This window comes from Podarcis erhardii, assembly GCF_964252035.2.
Source record: "Podarcis erhardii genome assembly, chromosome: 11".
NCBI lineage: Eukaryota > Metazoa > Chordata > Lepidosauria > Squamata > Lacertidae > Podarcis > Podarcis erhardii.
The window spans coordinates 35,927,637-35,952,341 of record NC_138501.1 but is presented as its reverse complement, the minus strand read 5'-3'; the positions used below and the strand labels follow the sequence as shown (position 1 = coordinate 35,952,341).

The window sequence follows — 24,705 nt, the reverse complement described above, 5'->3', positions numbered from 1 at the left end:
CTGAAATCACAGCAGTGCAGAAACGGAGACTTAGTTTTTCCCCAACTGTTGATGATAGGGGAAGCCAGTGGCGGGACTGTTACCACTCCAGACTGCAAAGGGGGGCTCCCAGGATGGCATGCTATGCCACCCCAAGAAAGATGTTCTAAACTAGCATAGAAAACTAGAATAGAATCATAGAGCTGTAGAGTTGGAAGGGCCCAAGGGGGTCATCTTGGCAGGAATCCAGCCAATGACATTGTTACATATTTGGGGGTAAACCCTAGAAATTAAGAAACGCCAGGGTTTTGACCGATTGGGATATGGATTTAAGCGCAGAACTGTGCCTGAGTGGGAACTTAGGAAATTCCTGGGCTGGCTTATGCAAACCAACCTGGTCCAGCTATGGCTATAAATAATACAACAGAGGCCATTAACAGTACAAAGGAACTTCTCCACTTGCTCCCAGGTGTGAACAGAGACTGTGGATTTGGGAGAAAGGGGTTTTCTGGGAGGAAGAAGAATGGGAGAAAGAGCTGAGGTCCATCTTTGAGGGAAGAGGCCCGAAGGTTGCCTCTGCAAATGTGTATGCCGTAAGACAGGGGTCAGCAACATTTTCAGCTGTGGGCCGGTCCACTGTCCCTCAGACCATGTGGTGGGTCGGACTATATTTTTTTTGGGGGGGGGGAAATGAATGAATTCCTATGCCCCACAAATAACCCAGATATGTATTTTAAATAAAAGCACACATTCTGCTCATGGTAAAACACCAGGTAGGCCCCACAAATAACCCAGAGATGCATTTTAAATATAAGGACCCATTCTACTCATGTAAAAACACACTAATTCCTGGACCATCCGTGGGCTGGATTGAGAAGACGAATGGGCCACATTCAGCCCCCGGGCCTTAGGTTGGTGACCACTGCCGTAAGATCTGGACTCCCTCCATGCAGACCGAAAGTGTAAATAGGTGAATGAACCATATTTCCAAAGCACAGCAGTATTTGTTCTAGTCTTGCTGGCACTTCAAGGAGCCACTGCTGCCCGACTTAAGCACAGTTCAGAGGGAGCAGGGTCTCGTCCTCCTCAGGCCAGAGGTTTCACAGCTGGCTCCCTCAACTCTTCTGCCGTGGACTCAGGAAATGGGAAGTGTCAGGGTCAACACTGACGACAGTCAGTTTTCTTCTTCAGCCTCCTGACAAGTGCTTTTGTCATCTGCCCCATAATTCCTTTCATGGAAGATGCAAAATCTTCATCCCAGGAGGTTGGACCTGCAACTTTCTACAAGGAAGTTGAGACTGCTGAGCTGTGGCCTCTTACTCCTGTGCAAAGGAAGGCATGCAGAGAGCTGCCCACATCCACAGAAAGGAGCACGGAACTTATTGCAGGTAGAAAATGCATGTGCGCATTGGAGTCCTTGTGCCCACAAGAGGGCACTAGATGCACTTGACTCAGGGCTGCTACAGTAAGCCTTGGATGTTTACGATGCTGCTGAAACAGGAGAGCAATCTAAGCACATTTTAAACTTATCAATACTATGTACTGACAACTGCAGCAAATACACTTCCATGTACTATGTAGGTACAGTCATTTGTTTTCAGCTAAGGCCCAATCCATGCAAAATGACATCCAGCCAGGTGGCCTCAGCTTCCTCCCCCCATCTCTCTCCAGAGTGTTGCAATCACACTATTTGCATCAATCAAACCGCAAGAGAACCCACTCCAGAGAAATAGCTCCCCACACCTGCACTGCTATAGTAATGCATGAAAAGATGCAAGCATTCTTGAGGGCTGAGCTACAGCTTCTTTTTTTCCTGGAATTTCACCAAATAATATTTTTTGCTCAGGCTTAAAAGTAATGCAGAACTAAAACTACATGCCCCCCAATCTTATCAATAAGGTTAAAAACCAAACAAATGGGAAACTGCTATTCATGTGAGCTTAATACAGTGGTACCTCGGGTTAGAGACGCTTCGGGTTACAAACTCCGCTAACCAGGAAGTGGTTGTTAAGAACGTTGCCCCCAGATAAGAATGGTAATTGTTTGTCAGTGGTGCAGCGGCAGCAGGAGGCTCCATTAGCAAAAGCACACCTCAGGTTAAGAACCATTTCAGGTTAAGAACGGACCTCTAGAATGAATTAAGTTCTTAACCCGAGGTACCACTGTACTGCAAATGTGTCACTGGCAATTGATTTAGGGTTTTGTTTTGTTTTAGCTTATGAAATTTTCCATGGAAAGAGTAAACCCTTGTGGAGGAAAACTTGCAAAGTTGTCAATTTATAATCTGAGACATGAACACACTTGTTTCACAAAGCTACAACATGGAACACCTGCAATTTGCCAGTAATCCAGGTGTTTCTGTTGCAGTATAAAACTATGGACACTAGATGGGAGTCTAAAACAAGGAAACTAGCTTCTGGCAGATACATTCGGATTTTGATTTAATACGGTTTGCTTCCAGACGGGGGCTTAATACTGTAAAAGGGCCATTCAGATATTGCAAGCAGGTTGTTGGCAAATGGGACTACTTTTTAATTCTTCAGAAGGAATAAATCTGGATTAAAAGGGGAGCAGGGATACAGGCTAGTATTTTGACGCTGGCACCGTCATGTGGATGCTGCGATAAAACAAATGCATGTATGAGAAGCACCCAATTGATGCAGAGCCCTGATGTAAAACATTGTTTTCTAGGACCTATGAACAAAGCAATACCACAGAGTGACAAGGAGGGCAGATGCGGTCAAGAAATCTTGCCAGGTAATGAGCATTTCTATAGAACTTCTCAGGTTATTGAGATTTAAATGCCTGACCCCATTTGTCAGTTGCTGAATAAGGCCTGGGCTGGTAAGATATTGGAATGCTTGTTACCATAACATGTGAGAAAGCATATAACCTTGTGGCAGCTCCAGCTCAGCGGTAGAATAACTGGTTTGTGGGAAGAAGTTTCAATCCCTGGTGCCTCCAGGTGGGGCTGGGAACACCCCCAATTTGAAACCCTAAAAAGCTACTGCCAGTCAGTGTAGACAATACAGAGCTAGATAGCTTAATGATATGATGCAGTACAAAGCATCTTCTTATTTTCCAGTGTGCTTCCAACTGAGATGTTTTCTCTGACCAGTGAATAGCTGCATTCTGTACAATTTTCACCAATTTAGAGGATATTTAGAAAGCCGTATTTGTGGAATTTTGGCTGATGCCTTGGAAAGTACTACAATATCCATTAAATGGCTGGTGAGTCCGGCCAAATGGTTGGTTAAATGGTCGGTGACAGAAGTCCGCTCACCTCTCTTGGTGCGGTGGCATTGCTGGACGGAAGAGGCTTCACTGAGGACCCGATGGTGGAATTCAAACGGCACTGCCTTTCCTGATAGGCAGTGGGGGCATAAGCCCCCGTCACCTATCAGGAGCTGGATCCTAACCTGCACCCTGCATTGGCGAATGGAGATGCAGGATGGGATGTGGGCTATGCCAGGGGGCAGAGCTGATGGAGCCGACAGTGGTCTTCCCTCGGACCCGCCACTTGCCCATTTAAGCAGCCCACACCTGGGGCACAGCCTGTTTGTTCCTGCACTGGGTTTCCGCATTCCACCCACCCATGGTTTATGCTGATAAGTCAATGACTTTGCTGTGGCTATGGTGGTTGCTGTTCTTTACGGGGTCAGGTAGGAATTTGCCCACCGGGATAACTGGCTCTTACCTGGTGGTTTTGCCTGTCTCACAGCAATTCGTCACAACTGGTTGGGCATTGGGGCAATCCCTTGTTTTGGACGGAGGGGAGGGTGTAGTCCCCACCTGCCCCTCCAAATGCTGGGGTATCCCCTTAAAGGAATCCGGGGGGAGTGGCCATGTCTGTGTGCCCAGGGGGGCCAGGGCCGAAGGCACTCCCCCAGACAGCAGTCCCTGCGGGGTTGCCCTATTTGATGTACGTCTTAGGAACCCCCACCTGGATTGATCACACGTCACTTTCGGTGGGCGGGCCGGAAGTATTTCGATTGCCCCACGGCCAAGCCAAATATTTTTCATCTGTATTCAATAAAGTTGTGGCCTGTTTTTACCCCAAACCCAGTCTTACTGGTCTCTTATTTATATGGGTTGGGGTATGGGAAGTCTGATGCCTTGTCCTGCAAGTCATTTCTGTTTGGTTTCAGAATGGTTTGAGACAAGCTTTCACTAAAATCCAAACCATCTGCATTTGTTTATGCAAAGGTTGCACCATTTCCATGACAGGGAGGCATGCCCTGCCCTCAACTTTCCCAGGCCAAATAAGACCATGGCTCCATCTAACTACATACAGTTTGGCAGTAGCTCTCCAAGATTTCAAACAAGGGATCTCCCTGGAGATGATAAACTATTGAACCTTTGACTTTTTGTATGAAAAGCATGTGCTCTACTGCTGAGTTAAGGCCTTCCCATACATTAAAAACTAGGGCAGTCCATCATGTCTCCAGCAGCAGAGTTGAGTGTGCATTATTCCACTGATTGCAGGGGATTTTAATCACCTAGCAATGCTTTAATTGATTAATTGCATGGATTAATTAATTCAAGCTTGCACCTCTCCTAAGCAAACGAAAAACACTGGGTGATTTTGAACACCCTCTGTCGATTCCTAAAAGGCATCAGCTTTACCTGCCTGAACATAAATCAGTTATTCTCCCTGCACGGTCATAAACTTGCAAAGAAGCCTTATCCTAGAGAATAAAAATCCTTTCCTGGTCCAGCGAGCAGGAACCATACTTTTGCACACTCACTCTGGCGAGTTTAAAGGCCAGCTCTGCATGCCATGGTCTGAAGTTGCCTTGTTTAGAAACTGACCATAGTTTGCGATAAACTGGCCCTGATGACACAACAAACTGAGATCCAAGGAAATGGGGAGAGATGTAGCTGAAGTCCTCCTCTTGGCCATGTGAGAGGAGGAGGAGAAATGATGGAGCACACAAACTCAAAGCTCATGGTGGCTCCTTTCTGCTGTTGCATGACTTGCTAAGCCATGATTTTGAACGGCATCTGAACAAGGCCAGTAAGTTTGAAAACTGGTTTGGATTCATAAACAGTTTATCTAGATTACTGTCACAAACATTTAGAATTGCAATGCAATTTCTATAACAGGAATGCAACTACAAATATATAAGTTGGGAAAAAAGTTTTGTTTTTCCATATGGCATTTGCATGCACAAATATTGCTTCCCCCAGAGATCCCTCAATCAAATTTGCCCACTGAAAAGACAGAAACAATTTCAGTCCCTCATAATATTTTCACAGCAAAGAAAGTATACTTATCTCACTCAGGGAGTGAGAGTTGTGCTTGTGGGTCTCCGCTCAGCAAAGAATAAGAAGCAAGATTTCAAGTCTCTGGAATGGTGACATATTGTGGGGAGCCAGATTCAGCCTGCCAGGCCTCCCCATTTATCCTGTGACTTGGATTTCAGCCAAGTCACACCCACCTGACCTCCATCAGGTGTGGGGAAGGTAAGGGTGGGGCTTGGCCAAAAGCGGCTTTGCAGGCATTGCCAATCCCTTGCACAGGGTTTCCAAAGCACCTGACATCCAGCTGTTTATTGGATGTTTTGAAAGTGCTGCATAAAGTGCTTTGCAAGCCCTGTGTTCCATGATTGCCAAGCCCAGGACTCACAAAGCACTTTGATAAGCACTTCTCAAATGCCCAACAAACAGCTGGTTGTAAGGCATTCGGGAGAAAAAGGTGTCAATCATTCATTTGATGTCATTGTGGCATCAGAAGATTCACCCATCAGTCAAAGCGAGCCTGCAGGGGTGGGCTGGGGTGTTGTGGGGTGATAAAAGATCTGGCCTGCTGGGCCAAAAATGTTCCTTATTCCTGATATAGAGTGTACAGTTGTGACTAATTTCACACCTTTCAAAAGAAGAAAAGGTTAAGGTGTTTAGTTATACTGATGGGAATTACTAATTGGGGATATGACAATGTCATGTTATTTATTTTTGCAAAAAGAAAAAAAGCCTTAAATGCTCTAACCTTTCTTCAAAGGAAGGAGTGCTAATCTCTTGATCATTTTGACTGTCCTTCCGCAGCTTTTTCAGAGCTAGAGCTAGGATCGTGGTTATCACCATATCTTGTGGTGAATATGACATTTCCCTGTGTTAATACCACATCCTCCACAATCCTCTCCATCGTATTTCCCTTTGTGAAGAAGTATTTCCTTTGTCAGTCCTGAACCTACTTCCAATAAACTGGGTACCCATTTGACTGTGTGCCTTTTCCTGCTCCAACATAATGACAATGGTTTATGAAATGATGATTGGCAATGCAGGTAGAGTTTTTCCCCTACTCCCTGCTCCCATCAATGCTAGAAGGAATCCAGTTAACAAATGAATCCCTTTTCCATACAACATAAAGTGACGACCTGTAGCTTAGATAGGTTTGGGGTTTTAAGATATCTCTATTTCATTTCAAACTAAATATACAGGTTCTCATTAGGCTTTGGTTAAGGAAAGGGGTGTAGTTCAGTCACAGAGCATCTGCTTTGAGTGCAGAAGGTTCCTGGTTCAATACCTGGCATCTCCAGGTATGGCTGGGAATGTTCCCAGTCTGAAATCCTGGAGAGTCTCTGCCAATCACTGAGGACAATACTGAGCTAGATGAACCAATGGTCTGCCTCAGTATAAGGGGGTGACGAGAAAAGGGGGTGGAAGAAAGTGTCAGTATGTGTAACCTTACCACCAATTATGAGGAAATGCAGCCCTCAACAGTGAAAAGGTGACCCACCTTAATATGCCATTAAGCGGTGGCCTCTAAATACAAAGTTTCTATTTAACTGTCATGACTAACAGCTTTTAACAGAACTGTCATTCAAGATTTTTTCTAATTATTTTTAATGGGAGCAACAGCAGTTAAGGGATGGTCACTTCTTGCTTGTTAGCAGGGGCATGTGGCAGACTGGTGATGGAACTGGACAGATCTGCCAGACAATTCCTGTAATTTCTTACTTTCACTTTTACTAAGGTGGTGGGGCTCACTTATCAACAAATCTAGGAAGGTAGGAACCACCACAAGTTGTTTCTTGGAATCGGCAATATCCTGTGTGGCTCCAATTTAAAACTGGATATTTCTGATCCCGAAAGAATATAACAGTGGTACCTTGGTTCTCGAATTGAATCAGTTCGACTCCCAGAATGGTTAAAAAACCAAGGAACGGCTTCCGATTGGCTGCAGGAGCTTCCTGCAGCCAATCAGAAGCTGTGGAGGACGTTTGGCTTCCAAGGTACATTCGCAAACCGGAACACTCACTTCCGGGATTGCAACGTCCAGGAGCCGATTTGTTTGACAACTAAGCTGTTTGACTACCAAGGTACCACTGTACTCTCAACTTTAGAAGTTCCACTTTAACCCACAATTTACTTTGATTATATTTTCCTTTGTCAGTAGTTGAGAGAAGCAGTAAGGACTTGGGTCAAGGCAACTGCAGGAGATGAGAAAGACCCCACTTTAGCCTACTTCCCATGCCCTCATCCCTATCTTCAATGAACAGGTAAAGGGATAATAGATCTTACCCTTTGGCCCCACCTTCATCCTGCATGTGCCTTCTTGTGCTGCCTGTCTACTTTCACACACTGACTGGGATATGAAAATGGAGTCTATTCACATACAGCTCTAGATGCAAAAAGAGTCTCTGCATATTTGACTGGAAACCCTGGCTCAACTAGTGTTCCCAGTCACATGCACAGTCCCCTCGTATGTTTCCTCTTTCCTCTCAAGGCACAAAGATCAGGAGCAAGGGCAGAGGGGAAAAACACCTCTTTCCCATTGTAATCCGATGCATATCTACCTGAAACTAAGTCCCACTGTGTTCAGCAGGGCTTATCCTATGTATAGGATGCCACATCCACAACCCTGGAGAACTGGTGCCGTGATTCAGCATAATAAACATTGAGCTAGGTGGACCATTGCTCCAGCTCAGTATAAGACAGCTTCCTATGCTACCGTGATTTGTAAGCATGTGCAGAACTGAAAACTTAATAAAATGACTGCAATTTGCATGAGCAACCTATGCATACTGTCAGGGAACTGCCATCGGCTGAGGGGCGAGAGGGGAAAAGCCGGATGGATTACAGAGAGCCCCCAAAGATTGTGGGAAGCAGCACCTCCTCAGCGGAGTAGAGTAACCACGCCTCCAGTGGAGAGGAGATGCAGGGCTCGGAGGAGGCAAGGCAGTGCCAGGACACCTTGCCTGAGCAAAGCGGGGAGGAGAGAGGTCCTCCTTTACCCAAGCCAAGCCGTCTGTGCGCAGTAGGCTTCTGCGCCGAGAGGGGAGGCGCAGCCTGGGCGTCAAGAAACTACTCTGCTGGGGAAGGTTTAAGGACCACCCACTCTCAGATTCTGCCAGTGAGTGAGCAAGACACGGAATAGAGGCGCTCTGCATTCCAAAGGTTTTTTTTATCACCGATAGGAAAGCTTTAAAACAGACTATTGAAGCATATTGCCTGATTGCTCTCAAGCAACCAACCTATACCTCTTACACATACGATGTCTTCAGCTGCGAGGCACAAACGCCAAAAGCATATTACCAAAACGAAAGACTCATCACCAAAGCAAATGAACAACAAGCATTCAATTTGCTGAGCTACATCTAAGTAGCAAGTGCTGCAGCATTCCAAGAGCCAGTCCCCAAAGAACGGAAGATGAGATAAAACAGAGCTTAGTGCTGCAATTCTCTTAATTCCCCATCTTGCCAAAATAAATGGCTTAAGAGCCATTGAGCAACAGAGACACAAAATTGTGATTTTAGATTCCTTACAGATGCCAGAAAGATTCCTAAGAGAATGCTGCATGATGCTTCTGAAAGTGGCCTTTTAATGAGGCCACCAGCAAAGGAAAGAATCACAGCAGCAAACTCCAGCAATTGCACTCAATTCCTACTTGTGGGTTTCCCATCGGCATCTAGTTTGACACTGAGAGAAGAGCATGTGGGACCAGACAGGCCTTTGGTCTAAGGTGGCAACGTGCCCTACTCTACAGAGAATCACCCTCTATTTTCAAGGCCTGTCTGCTATTTGAAGATGTCTTCTATTTGAAGGTTGCCCAGTCCAAGTCTGTTTTGAAAGATAAGAAACCATGAGAGAGAGAGAGAGAGAGAGAGAGAGAGAGAGAGAGAGAGAGAGAGAGCGAGCGCAGCAGGAACCTTGAAATGGCCTGTCTACAGTTAGCAGCACCTGGCCAGCAGACTGAGGAAGAAGACAAATTGCCTGTAGTCTACCCCACTATGGTGAGAGGTGCTGAATTTGTATTTAAATCACAGCATTATTATTATTATTATTATTATTATTATTATTATTATTATTATTACTTCTTTAAAAGGCATCACCCTATGCAGACTGGTTTTTTCTTTTTTGGCGATGTATAAGTGTACCCCCCCTATTTTGATCTGATGTAGCAGGACTCTTCTTGCTTGCCAAACGCTGGGGTTGCCTATTATTATTATTATTATTATTATTATTATTATTATTATTTCTCTCTCTCTTGCCTCTGAGTGTTTGTTTATAGATTGGTGCCCAGTGACAGTCCTTGACAGTTTCTTGAGGTGCATTTTCAAGGGTATGGCTCCCTTTAAAGTGCTTGGAGCCATGCGCTAAAACAGTTATTTCCTAAGTTCTAGTTCTCAGGCTGTATTATTGCTGATTTTAAAAATCTGTTTCTCTAAAATAAATGAAAACAAACCACGCCAGTTGACAAAACTTTGATAAAAACAATCAAGCAGAATAAAACGCACATTTAAGGGGGTGTGGAAGAGCATGACTCATCACACAAGCTTATTTTGAATTCTCTCTTTATTCCCCCCCCCACCCCATAATAGAAAATTTTCAGAACGTGGGGCTCCCTGTTTCTTCTACAGCAGACCTGACTAGCTTTCATGTCTGTGGGATCTGAAAAAAGGCAACCAAAATGGTCAAGGGGATGGAGCGACTCCCTGGTGAGAAAGGCTGCAGCATTCCCAGTAGTGATGCATGGAAGTGAGAGCTGGACCATAAAGAAGGCTTATCGCCAAAGAATTGATGCTTTTGAATTATGGTGCTGGAGGAGACTCTTGAGAGTCCCACGGACTGCAAGAAGATCAAACCTCTCCATTCTGAAGGAAATCAGCTCTGAGTGCTCACTGGAAGGACAGATCCTGAAGCTGAGGCTCCAATACTTTGGCTACCTCATGAGAAGAGAAGACTCCCTGGAAAAGACCCTGATGTTGGGAAAGATGGGAGGGCAGAAGGAGAAGGGGACGACAGAGGACGAGATGGTTGGACAGTGTTCTCGAAGCTACTAAAATGTGTTTAACAAAACTGCGGGAGGCAGTGGAAGACAGGAGTGCCTGGCATGCTCTGGCCATAGGGTCACGAAGAGTCGGACACGACTAAACGACTAAACAACAACAGAGCTTGGAGAAAAGGCGAGGAAGAGGTGCTGTGGCAGAAGTTTATTAAAAATATCCATGGCATGGAGAAAGACAGGGAAAAGCTTTTCTCCCTCTCTTACAACTCTAGAATCTGTAGACATCTAAGGAAGCTGAATGTTGGGAGATTCAGGACAGATTTTATTTGTTTATTTTTTAAAAGCACTTCTTCACGCAGTACAGAGGTACCCCAGGTTAAGAACTTAATTTGTTCTGGAGGTCCGTTCTTAACCTGAAACTGTTCTTAACCTGAGGTACCATTTTAGCTAATGGGGCCTCCCGCTGCCACCATGTGATTTCTGTTCTCATCCTGAAGCAAAGTTCTTAACCCGAGGTACTATTTCTGGGTTAGCGGAGTCTGTAACCTGAAGCGTCTGTAACCCGAGGTACCACTGTACACAGTCAAACCATGGAACTGGCTCCCCCAGGTGGCAGGGATGGCTGCCAACGTGGATGGTTGTAAAAGAGGATTAGACTTTATGGAGAGCATTTATGGAGAAGGCTATCAATGGCTACTGGCCATAGTGGCTCTGCTCTGTCTCCACAGCCCAAGGCAGCAATGCTTCTGAATACCAGTTGCTCGAAACCCCAGGAGGGGAGAGGGCTCTTGTGTTTGGGCCCTTCTTGTGGATTTCCCACAGGAATCTGGCTAGTCACTGTGAGAACAGGATGCTGGATGAGATGAGTCACTCCCTCAGTCCTGGAAGCTCTTCTCATGTTTTTATGTACCGTACTTTGGTTTTTCCCTAGAACTCTGAGCTCCACTAAGCAGAGCTCCACTAAGCAGATCCACTAAGGATTCTGAGCCCAATGAGTTGTTCTGAGTACCAGAACTGAACTGAGTTCATAGCCCTTCCCTGGAAAAACCCACTCCTGGTTTTCTCTGCTTCCACCTTCTTGATTTCAGCGTGATAATTCTGGGTATTGGGGGAGGGCTCCATTTTGTTGTTGCCAATGCTAATCCATCAGAAATACCTGGTGAGCTACTTCAAATCATTATGAGATCTTCCGACAGATCCTAATCCACCTTCTGCTTGTGTTGGCCCTATGTATTTTTAATCTTTTGTTGGAAGCAGCCCAGGGTGGCTGGGGAAACCCAGCCAGATGGGCAGGGTATAAAAAATAAATTATTATTATTATTATTATTATTATTATTATTATTTATTATTATTATTATTACTATTACGTCTTCCTGTTTCTCTCTAGCCTATTTGTGTGCTGCAACTGCTTATGCAGAAACTAACAAATATAATATTTCAGAGTAGTTTGAATGACAAATGATTGTTAAAAGGCTAACGTAGCGGAACATATTTATGTTACTGAAATAAAAAGGAATAGATCTAGATTTGCTCAGTCCTTGTGAAAAGGATTTCTACTATGCATTAAGACATGTTGCTTTTTCTGGGGGCAGCTAATTGCGATTCCTTCAGGGAGTAAGTTCCATTGAAAAGGATTATTCATTTATACTTTGTTTACTTAAATCCACATATTCATTGCATGATGATCAACAAATTAGTTCAGGATTTTATTTTCATTTTTGAAAAAAAAAAAAAACCAAAAACCCCAATACTGAACTTTCAAATATTATGTTCTAATGTGACGCTTGTGGCTATTTGTACATGCAAAAAAACCCAGCACTGAATGTTCTTGTGCCGGATTCACTTTAGTTTTGATCAAGAGCAAAGATAAAGAACATTGTGTTTAAGGCACAAGCAGGTTTTCGTCTGACCAAGTGCTGCTCTTAAAAATAAATAAATTAAAAATTAACCACTTCTCGGGCCAAGTCCCATGAGAAATGACAACTTCTGGTTTCCTTCACCAAAAGCTTTTATGAGACCCAGCTTAACTGTAGTTAACAGTGAATAAAAAAGTGAAATTAGAGTTGTTTGCCAAGTCCAAACACAAATTAGAAAATAAGCTTTGAAGTTTTCTTGGAATTCAAAGGACCTAGAACTCGCCCAGGGGACAAGAGAGAGAAAGAGAATTATATTGGGCTGCAAGCCAGAGACATATGTACAGAGGTCCAGGCACACAGTTGGGGACTTATGGCAAGTCCAAGGAAAAGGCCAAGATAAAGCATCTTTCCCTCCATCACGGCAGCTCTCAGAGGGTACCTGTGCTCTGACACAGTGTGCTTGCCCTTCCCTATCAAAAGTGATAGATGTACACAAAGTTCGGATCAGCTGGACTGTAGTCCTGATCTGAGTAACATGAATAACTCCTTATTGCTCTGGCCTATGGGCTTCTTTATTTGCTTCTTTATTTTTTACATGAATATGCAAGGATTGCCACTTATTTACCACCAGAAAAAAGCGCACAAAAGAGGATGCAGATATGTACAGAATTTGCATATGTCAATTAATATGTATAGATATTTAGAAACAATTGCTGTAATTTAAACAGAAATGCAGTACAGTGGTACCTCACGTTAAGAACTAATTCGTTCTGGAGGTCCATTCTTAACCTGAAACTGTTCTTAACCTGAGGTACCACTTTAGCTAATGGGGCCTCCCACTGCCGCCGCACGATTTCTGTTCTCATCCTGAAGCAAAGTTCTTAACCCGAGGTACTATTTCTGGGTTAGCGGAGTCTGTAACCTGAAGCGTATGTAACCTGAAGCGTATGTAACCCGAGGTACCACTGTACATCATAGCGTGGAAGCCTGTGACCAGGTGTGTTTTGTAGCTGCCCAGGTGCTGCTAAATATTGATGGGTAACTCTCAGGCTATTTCCAGTCTCACTTTTTAGGTCTCTATATCTTTAAACAGCACTTGGGCTATGAAACACTTTGAATAGAGAAAATGCTTCATAATAATTCTGCAAATTCACAGGAGCTGGTTTCACCGGGTTAGTTTCAGGGTTGCAGGGAGTGGGCAACCCCCTCCACCCAGCAACCTCCTCTGCCTCCTAAAAAAAAAAGCAGTTTCAGAACCCTTGGGAACATCATGGGAGGAGCTGCAGCAGGAAGTAGACCATGGTGAAATCGCCTCCCTTTCCTCCGGAGGAAAGCTTCGGCAGGATCTGAGTCCTGTCCACAAGCCAGGAGCCAGTCCACTGAGTGTAAGAAGCACAGAAATAAATCTTTGTTGGAACAAGAACATAAGGAGGGCCTTAGCATGGCCAATGATCAGGCGTGATGGGAGTTGTAGTTCAACAGAATCTGGAGGGTCCCACATTGGCTACCCCTAGACCAGCTCCATATAGTTCAACATCCTACTTCTAGACGCTACCAGAAAGCTTACATCATGCCACAAAACCAACAGCTCTCCCCTCCATCGTCTGCCCTCCAACAATGGGCAATTCACAGCCATAATACCTCCATGCATTTGTCTAAACTTGTGACCATAACTACATGTTGTAGCAGTGAATACCATAATTTAATAATGGGTTGCTTCGCGAATGGCAAATGCTAGGCTGTCCTAGATAAAGCTAGCAAATCACAGAACACACGTCAAAATATTTCATGCACAAAGGAATACCCTTGAGATTTTATCCTATCCACCTGTACTTAATGTAACTTCAGATGCATTTTCTTAAGTAGAAAGAGACTCAAATAAAAGCCTTACTGTCATTAAATCAAATAACGCTGCCCATGTGTGAATTTAAAACAAAAACATTTTTCTCTCGTGCAAATTCTTTAAACCCTTGAGTGCCTTTAAAAGAAAAACAAGCATTCTAGCACAAAAATATTGCTTACTATAAATACACCAGATGCATAGTAAAACCACCTAACATTAGATGAGGATATTACTGTCCATTCTCAGCAGGATCCAAGTATACATTTGACTTTATTTTTAATGCATTTTTCTCTTTAGCACTATGATTCAACAAGATAAAGCCCACTGCATCTATTACTGCAATTTATAACTTTAAAATGGGTTGGTACACAAAATATACACTTGGCCCTCCAGCTGTTTTGGGTCCTCCAGCTGTTTTGGGACTACAATTCCCACCATCCCTGACCACTGGGTCCTGTTAGCTAGGGATGATGGGAGTTGTAGTCCCAAAACAGCTGGAGGGCCAAGTTTCGCCATCACTGATCTAAAGAAACATTGTCTTTTCTTCTTCTTACTTTAACAACATAAGAACACAAGGCAAGCCTGATGGATGAGGGCCATGGCCCATCTAGTTCAGCATCCTGCTCTCAGTCCTGTGAGAAGCCTGCAAGCTTCACATGAGTGCAACCCGAGTGAAACAGCACCCTGCAGTTGGGCAGAGTGAGGCAGCTGCCTTAGGCAGCTGGGTTTTGGTGTCATGTGCTATGACTCCCAACCCTGAAACCTTGCCAGAGTCCTGTTGTTCTCTGCCCTCTGTCAGAAAGAGCTTCCAACCAGACCCGCTATACCTTGATTTGTTCTTGCCTACCTTGACCTGACCTTGCCAAATGCTACTTGCTTTCCCTCAAAAACTCAGGTGCCCATGGAATGAGCTATCATGGAAGAATAAGTAAAGGTAAAGGGACCCCTGACCGTTAGATCCAGTCACGGACGACTCTGTGATTGCAGCACTCATCTCGTTTTACTGGCCGAGGGAGCTGGCGTACAGCTTCCGGGTCATGTGGCCAGCATGACTAAGCTGCTTCTGATGAACCAGAGCAGTGCATGGAAACACTGGTACCTTCCCACTGGAATGGTACCTATTTATCTACTTGCACTTGGATGTGCTTTCAAACTGCTAGGTAGCAGGAGCAGGGACTGAGCAACGGGAGCTCACTCCATCACAGGGATTCGAACCGCCGACCTTCTGATCGGTAAGTCCTAGGCTCTGTGGTTTAACCCACAGCGCCACCCGCGTCCCTCATGGAAGAATAATAAAGTATTAATTATAAGTTTTGTTTTATTGCATTTTTACTCCCAAAGAGAGATGATTGTAGGATTTTCTGCCTTAGGTGCCAAAATAACTTGGCCAGTCTCAGGTACTTATTTATTATTATTATTATCATTCATTTATTATTTATTCAACTTATATACTGCCCTTTATCAAAAGACCCAAGGGTGGTGTACAACATTAACAACACATTTTACAGATCGTCAATAATAAAAACATAATAAAAGTAAGACAACATTAAATAATCATAATAACACACACACACCCCATTTAACAAACCATAGATTATTTAATGGCCAAAGGATTGGGTAAAAAAGAATGTTTTTGCCTGGCACCTAAAGACATACAATGAAGGAGTCAAGTGAACCCCCTTGGGGAGAACATTCAACAAATGTGAAGCCACCACAGAAAAGGCCTGTTTTCATGTTGCCACCTTCTGAACCTCTCTGGGATGGGGAACATAGAGAAGGGCCTCAGGTGGGTTTGTATGGTGAGAGGCAGTCCTTAATGAGATGATGAGCTCTATAAGGCTTTATAGGTCAACACCAGCAGTTTGAATTGGACCTGGAAACTAATTGCCAGCCAGTGCAGTTGGGCCAGGACTGGTGTTATACGTTCAAACTATCCTGTTCTGTGAGTAATCTGGTCATTAAATTTTGCACCAGCTGAAGTTTTTGAAATGTCCTCAGAGGCAGCCCCATGTATAACGCATTACAGTAATCCACCCTAGAGTTTACCAGAGGGTAGGCCACAGAAGTCAGGCTATCCCTATCTGGATAGGGGGGTAGCTTTGGGCGGGGGGGGGGGTGTCATTTGCTAATTCACCACTTAAAATGAACTGGAGTTTAAACAGCGGCCTTACTCATTTTATGCTGGGGTGTGGGGAAATCTTCCTGGACAATGCTCCCACAGTAACAAGGAAACAGACATTGTGTTCTGAGCAGTGGATAATTTTAATGCAGCCTATCACCCTAGCCAAAGAGATTTAGCACGCTTATCAACTCGTTTAATCTAGTCCAGATGAGAAAGATCTGCAGCACAATATGAAGCATTTGTCTCAAATAACATGAGAATCATTATCTACATTTGTTGGTCTTAAAACATTTCTATCCCACAAACACCCAAGGATGCTAAGGGGGGGGGGGATTAAAACAGAATAAAAATGACAGAACAAAGCAGTAAGAAGTAAAGTAAATAATCATTTGTTTTTAACCAAAAGCTTTCTGAAACAGCCCTGTTTTGACCTGGCATCTGAATCCCAATAATTGATGCCACCACTAAGAAGACCCTGTCTTGTGCAGGTAGACACCACCCATCAGATAAGGGGACACTGAAAAAATCCTCTGGCAATGACCTCAGTGAATGGACGGACTCATTTATAAGTACGGGTGCTCAGGCTTCACTGAAGCATACACTGATGAGGATAGCAAAACTGCTACAGGACTTCAGCAACCCACAGAAAGCAGAAATACAGTTCACATGCATTCCAACACACCACAACTGCAAGAAAATTCTGAAAATAGCACATTCCCCTCCGAGACTCTTGACTGTCAGCACTCCCCAAAGTTAAGGCACAAAATGGGATGTCTGGGTTGTCGGAGTTCTGGGCGGTACAAAATGGAAGGGATGTGAATGAACTTTCACTCCATGCCTTCCCCACATATAAATCACTCCCCCTGTCCAGCTATTTGCTCTGCTGACAAAGCAACAACAGATACTGCTAACACCCTTTTCCTCCATTGGACATCACAGATTTGGCAGAGATAGTGGCATAGGCTAACAGGGGGGTTAATAATAATTAATAATAGTAATTTATTTTATTTATTTATTTATTTATTTATTTATTTATTTATACCCCGCCCATCTGGCTGGGTTTCCCCAGACACTCTGGGCAGCTTCCAACAGAACACTAAAATACAATAACACTAGCTCTGATACTCTGATCAAAATCAAAGGATCCCACAAGTGATATTAAGCCATTCTTTAAGGCAGCGTCAATCCTAGATCTCCCACATCACAAGGCAGCAAAATACCCTCTGTAATCAGTGTGGCAACACAAGACAAACTTGATTTTCTCACGTGTGTGTCTGTGTGTGTGCAAATTTTCCTTGGTTTTGGGAAGCTTGGGTTTCAGGTAGCTATGCTCACTGTTACCATACTGCCTTCCCCAGCCTAGTGCCCTCCAAATATTTCAGACCACAACTCCCATCGGCCCCAGCTATCATATGGTCCAGAATATCTGGAAGGCATCAGTTTGGAGAAGAATGATGCAGTACATCATTTCCTTGTTACTCGTCCCTGACGTTTTTTTCCCCTAGGAAGAATATATTTCCACACAGCTGTAAAACTCTGGCTCGACAAAAAGAATTACAATATTTATTGTCTACAAATAATAATAAAACAAGAATGATAACATGACCAGCAAATCCCAGCAGTAACTCTAGAGAAAGTTTGACCTGTGAGTAATGGCAAGAGGATCCCCTCCTTCTTAGGGCACAGAAGATGGAGGATTATTGGTCCATAATGTGCGTTGGAACCTTTTCCCAAAGACAGTTTGGAATGTAGTATGACAATATTAAGTCATTTTACTGGAAGACTGCAGTATTTGTACTGGCCCAGCTCTGCTAGGTTCTCCACCATCAGTCACCACCACCACCGACTTTAATGGTTCTTCAGAATTTTTTCCAGTTCAAACTACAAATACTTAAGAAATAGGATGAAAAGTCATCACGTCTTCCGTGCTAACTGCTATTTTAACAAGGGCTACAGCAAAACCACTGACACCATTTTGGGAAGCACCTTTGTTTCCCCCTGAATTTGTTGGCACCAGCTTTGAAACTTAATGAAATTCAAATAGGGCCAAGTGTTGGAATCCTCCCAATTTTCCAGTCTTTAAATCACAATGTCTCTGACCTCATTTACATCCAGCACTAAGCCAAACCATGGCTTAGCATGAACATGGAAATATGCAGAGTCTAGGAGAAGAGATCATGACAGCTTTTCTCCTCTGGTCATTCAACAGCCAGCTGTGTCATGCTGTGCTGAGCCATGGTTTGGCTTCATGTGTCATCTGAACCTTGGTTTGCAAGCTTTGGTCTCTCAGACACACCAAGGGCTGTAAACCATATGGCAAACCTTAGTTATAACCTCATGGTTTGTCTTTTGTTGTTTAGTCGTTTCTGACTCTTCGTGACCCCATGGACCAGAGCACGACAGGCACTCCTGTCTTCCACTGCCTCCCGCAGTTTGGTCAAACTCATGCTGGTAGCTTCGAAAACACTGTCCAACCATCTCGTCCTCTGTCGTCCCCTTCTCCTTCTGCCCTCAATCTTTCCCAACATCAGGGTCTTTTCCAGGGAGTCTTCTCTTCTCATGAGGTGGCCAAAGTATTGGAGCCTCAGCTTCACGATCTGCCCTTCCAGTGAGCACTCAGGGCTGATTTCCTTGAGAATGGATAGGTTTGATCTTCTTGCAGTCCATGGGACTCTCAAGTGTCTCCTCCAGCACCATAATTCAAAAGCATCAATTCTTCAGCGATCAGCCTTCTTTATGGTCCAGCTCTCTCTTTATGGTTTGTCTAGAGAGCTAAAACACAAACCTGGGTTCAGACGACATGCTCAGTCAAACCATGGCATTGCTCAGCAATTGAGGGGCAAAGCAGCAGCAATCTCCTCTCTGGGACCCCACACATTTGCAATTAGTCATTGGCTGCCCTAGTGATATGCACAGACCAGACCTTTATGCGAACCCAAAATGCATTTTTAAAATGTCTGCAAGTCGCCTTTCTGAGACAAGTTCCCCCAAAGTGCTGCAACAGAATGTGAACATAAAAATACAGCAATGCCATATTATAATAAAACTTTACAAAGCAGCAACGGGTTGCATCTAAGAGCTTCTCAGAGTATACCCATTGAAATCAATGGCTTTACATTAGTCATGCCCATGACCATACTGATTTTCCACAGTAAGGTATTATATTTAGTCTATTATCTTCACACTCTTAAAGGCCTACTTTTTATCTTTATTGGGGGTTTACGTGGTTCATCAAGCCAGGCACTTTCAATTACTCACCTAAAACACCTTCCATTTCTTATGCCTTCTTTCTCATAAAGCAGGGATAGAGAACCTTTCTTATGGCCAGAGGGTTGCATTTTTATGTGCGCATTGGCTGTATGCCAATGAAGGTTGTGGCTGTATTCCCACGTGTAGTCAGACATACACATGCACAAACACATGCATGTACACTCCTTGCCCAAATTAGCGTTCTTCAAGCCTAATTGCTGCATGGAGGTAATTTCCAGGTGACAGCAGCTCAGTGGGGGAGGAGAGGTTTAGCCCTTTCCTTAGTCTAGGGTTCAGTCTCCAGGAAGACAGTTCTGCCAAGTAGTCTATTAGCAGCCATTCCATCTTATATCAGCAAGCCAAGTCACCAGCTAGCATGTCATTCCACTGGACTGCAGCAGTAGAAGAGGTAGAATAGCAGAGCACACGCCATGTGTGCACAATTGTGCACACTTCACGTGTGTGCAATCATGCACATATCGGTCGTGCCTAAAATGGGGGTTTCCTGTACTTTATAAGGAGACCCAGTGTGATGTAGTGGTTAGAGGTCAAGACTAGGGCCTGAGAGATGAGGGTTAAAGTCCCCACTCATCCATGAAGCTCACTGCCTTGGTGGCCATGAACCAGTTTCTGCCTCTCAGCCTAACCTACCTCACAGGGTTGTTGTGGGGCTTCAATGAGGAGGGGGAGAACCACGTACATCCCCTTGAACTCTTTGGAGAAAAAGGTGGGACATAAATGTAGTAACTAATAATAAAAACCATAAAGACCATAAAGAAGGCTGATCGCCAAAGAATTGATGGCTTTTGAATTATGGTGCTGGGGGAGACTCTTGAGAGTCCCATGGACTGCAAGAAGATCAAACCGATCCATTCTTAAGGAAATCAGCTCTGAGTGCTCACTGGAAGGACAGATCGTGAAGCTGAGGCTCCAATACTTTGGCCACCTCATGAGAAGAGAAGACTCCCTGGAAAAGACCCTGATGTTGGGAAAGATGGGAGGGCAGAAGGAGAAGGGGATGACAGAGGACGAGATGGTTGGACAGTGTTCTCGAAGCTACCAGCATGAGTTTGACCAAACTGTGGGAGGCAGTGGAAGACAGGAGTGCCTGGCGTGCTCTGGTCCATGGGGTCATGAAGAGACAGACACAACTAAACAAAAACAACAATAGTAAAAAAAATGATATTATGATTAAGAAGCTCTCAGTATGGTGCAAAATACTGCCTAGTTGCTTAGGCATACAGTGGTACCTCGGGTTACATATGCTTCAGGTTACATACGCTTCAGGATACAGACTCCGCTAACCCAGAAATAGTACCTCGAGTTAAGAAATTTGCTTTAGGAAGAGAACAGAAATTGTGCTCTGGTGGCACGGTGGCAGCAGGAGGCCCCATTAGCTAAAGTGGTGCTTCAGGTTAAGAACAGTTTCAGGTTAAGAACGGACCTCCGGAACGAATTAGGTACTTAACCTGAGGTACCACTGTAGTTATTTGATAAGCACCACAACTGTGGTCTGAGGACCACACCCACAGCACAGAATACTAATAACATGGGCCCATTAAGTTGACTGCATGCAGCTCTGACCAAAGCTCCAAGTCTCCAACCGCTCAACAGAAACCTGTCCAAAGATGGGAAGCCTCTTCAACTCTGGAACTTTGTTCAGCAAGTCTTTCCCCTCCACCACCCTGAGACATTTGTGCAAACTCTGGAGAGAAACAAAGTTGTCAAGATATGTTTAAAACACTGAAGACCCCATCAACATGGTTATCACCAATTAAAGAAGATTAAACAATCTTTCATAAGAAATAAACTAAAACAAACACTGCCTTGAAAGATCAAATGCCATGAAAGGATCTGACTTTACTGAATATGGATTTTAGATCATAAAATGTTTCAGGCCATGCTTACAAACTACAACCATCTGTTATTACACAAAACCATAAAAAGTCAAGATTTTCAGAGAACCCATTGACTATCCTTGAAAGACATTTCCCCTGCAGCCTCTACTCCACTGCTGATTCTCTTTGTGCTCTAACACAATTTGTAATGGCAGAAAAAGAAGTTACTTAAACCTGTAAAATAGTCTTCACCAACCTGGAGTCCTCCAGATCAAAGAATCATAGAGTTGGAAGGAGCCAGGAGGGTCAAACAGGAATCTTTCACCCAATGCTGGGCTCAAATCCATGATTAAGAGTCTCATGATCTACCAACTGAGCCAAAACATGCTGGCTGGAGCTGTAATCCAAACATCTGGAGGGCATCAGGTTGGCAAAGGCTGTTTGAAAACATTGAATTGGAAAGGATCTGCCCCATTTACACCTTGGCCCCACACTGTGGAAACAAGTGGTAGCCCTTAATTTTGAGATTTGATTCGCCAACTTTAAATGTCTCTACATTGGCTTCCTATCAAAACAGAGGAATAACTTAGAAACCATAAAATACAAAACAAAATGGGCTGGCTCTAAATCATTTCTACTTAGAGTAGGCCCATTGAAATGAACAAACCTCAGTTAGTCATGCCCGTTAATTTCAATGCGTTTACACCGATTATGACTAATATTGAATACAAACTGATGTGCTGCACCCAATGTTCTCATACTCAGAGCAGATCCATTGAAATCAATGGACATGACTGAGGTCCATTCATTTCAAAACAAAGCAAAAGCAGCAGCAAACACCTAATTAACAATCAAAATTGCATGGGCAAACAGGTTGGATTTCGCCTGGCATCTAAAATGCAGCAAAGATGACTCTAGGCAAACATTTCAGGAGAGGGAACTGTACAACCTTGACACTTCAGGTGAATTCTGAGAAAGGCCTTAGGTAAGGATTTTAACTGATGGGCAGTTTTGCTGTGTGGCAGCAGGCAGATACCCTGGCTTTGCAAGTTGTAGCAGTTGCGTCCTCTTCTGGGAAGAGATGATCTTACCAGTCAATTATGCTTGGTTAAGTTGTGCAATACATTTTTTTAATGTCTAAGTATGGCGGGAAGTGATACTTGAAAGAGAATAATATATCAGAAGAAGGGATCATAAAGGTAGCTGCTACTACATTTATCATTAGTATTTAGGAGCTTAGCTAATTAACAGGAAACCAAGCCTTGAGGCTAGGAGGAACATATGATATTGAGCCATAGCGGAGCAAAACCTGCAGCACCAGAATTTACTCTTCAGAATGTGCATATGGGTGGTTATGCTTGTATATCTTGGCTGTGTTCCGGACACCTGGATAGCTCCAACACAGTTTTGGGCTCTACGCCCTCTTTCTTTCACAAAACATAGCAGACAACTTTTTGAAACAGAGCGGAGTTGTAGAAGTGATTTGAGTGCGAAGACAGACGTAACAATGAGGAAGCGATACAAATGTTTTCAAAGTACTGCAGAAGTCTGGAATGGGTTTTCATGGCAGCAAATGTTTGCCTAGAACACTTTCACCGAACTCAGTTGGGGGCATCCGTCTTCACATTTCAACGCTGGAACCTGTTGCTTGAAGGAAAAAAGTCAGTGACCCCACTACTGAGTGGCCAAATAATTGAATGGACTCAAAAGAAACTCAGGATGAAGGACAAAGCTTAGCCTTATTCACGAGGGTCAGTTTAGGAATGCCTTCCTCCATCTGGTGCCTCCTTGTGGAAACTCAGTGCCCTTTCCTCTGTCACTCATAACAATAGAAATTGTGGACATCCAACAGAGCTGAATGTTGGAAGATTCAAGACAAATAAAAGAATGTACTTCTTCGCACAGCGCACAGTTAAACTATGCAACTTGTTCCCACAAGAGGCAGTGAGGGGCATGAACTTGGATGACTTTAAAAGGGAATCGGACAATTGCATGGAGGACAATGCCTACTAGCCATGAGGGTTATACTCTGCCTCCACAATAATAGGTAAAGGTAAAGGGACCCCTGACCATTAGGTCCAGTCACGAACAACTCTGGGGTTGTGGCGCTCATCTCGCTTTATTGGCCAAGGGAGCTGGCGTACAGCTTCCGGGTCATGTGGCCAGCATGACTAAGCCGCTTCTGGCGAACCAGAGCAGTGCACGGAAACGCCGTTTACCTTCCCGCCTGAGCGGTACCTATTTATCTACTTGCACACACTTTCGAACTGCTAGGTTGGCAGGAGCTGGGACCGAGCAATGGAAGCTCACCCCGTCGTGGGGATTCGAACCGCCGACCTTCTGATCGGCAAGTCCTAGGCTCTGTGGTTTAACCCACAGTGCCACCCGCGTCCCTTTTCCACAATCAGAAGCAGCATGGTTATGAATACCAGTTGTTGAAAACTGCCGAAGGGGAGAGTGCTCTTGTGCTCAGGTCCTCCTTGCAGGTTTCGCACAGGCATCTGGTTGGGGACTGAGAATAGGATGCTGAACTAAATGGGTCACTGGCCTGATCCTGGGAAGTTCGACTGGTGCCTTCATTGCACACCTTTAGGTGCTAGGCGAAAATGCTCCTCTTTAACCAGGCGTTTGGTTGTCTGGCATACGATGCCCTTATAAAATGTGTTGTGGAAGGGGGGGGGGGTTGATAATTGGGTTCTCTTTGTTTTGTTTTTTATTATGTTTTAATTTCCTGTTTTTTCATAATGTTATTTTATGTTGTGAGCTGCCCTGAGATCTACAGGTATACAAATTGAATTAAAAATTAAACATTCAGCAGGCTCTTCATGTGTTCTTATGCCCAACCACTGGAGTTAAGACAGGTAAATCCAAGACTTCTGGTAAGGACTGTGGAACACCTTTCTACACTTCTGGCATGGAAAATCCCCCCCGTGGGTGGTGATAATTCAGATTTGCAGGCTATGCATATGTGGGGTGGATCATCCCCCTCCTTGTAATTACAATGTTTGAAAATATATAGGGCAAAGAAATAGATCATTTCAGAACGAAAATTGCATCAGATTAATAATTCAGCAGTCACATTGATCTCATCTTGGCACAAAGGAAATATTAGAAACGGAATATAAATCTAGAAGCTGTCATCTCCAGTTTATGAAATGCTATCTCACTAGCACTCGTGGTTAATCAGAGATCATGCTGAATGGCTTTGCACATGCGATGGTTTCTCATATCGTTTTAACATGGAGTGCTCTTTTGTATTCTCTTCATTGCTTTTTACATCACTGAATGAAAAGGCGGGGGGGTGCAGGGTAGGAACCATCGCATACTTGGTTACACAAAGGAAGATCACTTAAGGGCTTTATTTCCATTTAGTTTATGGAAATAATGCAACCCCTCCCCCTTCCTGTCCTCTTCCATTTCTTTACTGAGTGACCTTCTTGGGTCCTATTTTATTCTGCTTCATTCTTGGTATTTCAAAAATGAACACATGTGGGAAAGTGAAGTGACTAATATAGTCCTCTGGTTTAAAAAACAACAACCTATGATGCAAATAGAGATGGGAGAATCTGTCAATTTCATTTTCTCAT

At 44.0% G+C, this 24,705-nt stretch overlaps 1 protein-coding gene across 9 annotated transcripts in view; it reads right to left on the bottom strand.

The window, feature by feature from the left end:
• PDE4D (phosphodiesterase 4D) overlaps nt 1–24,705 on the bottom strand; it is a 627,484-nt gene that overhangs the window by 112,192 nt on the left and 490,587 nt on the right. The gene's annotated exons all lie outside the window — the stretch shown is intronic.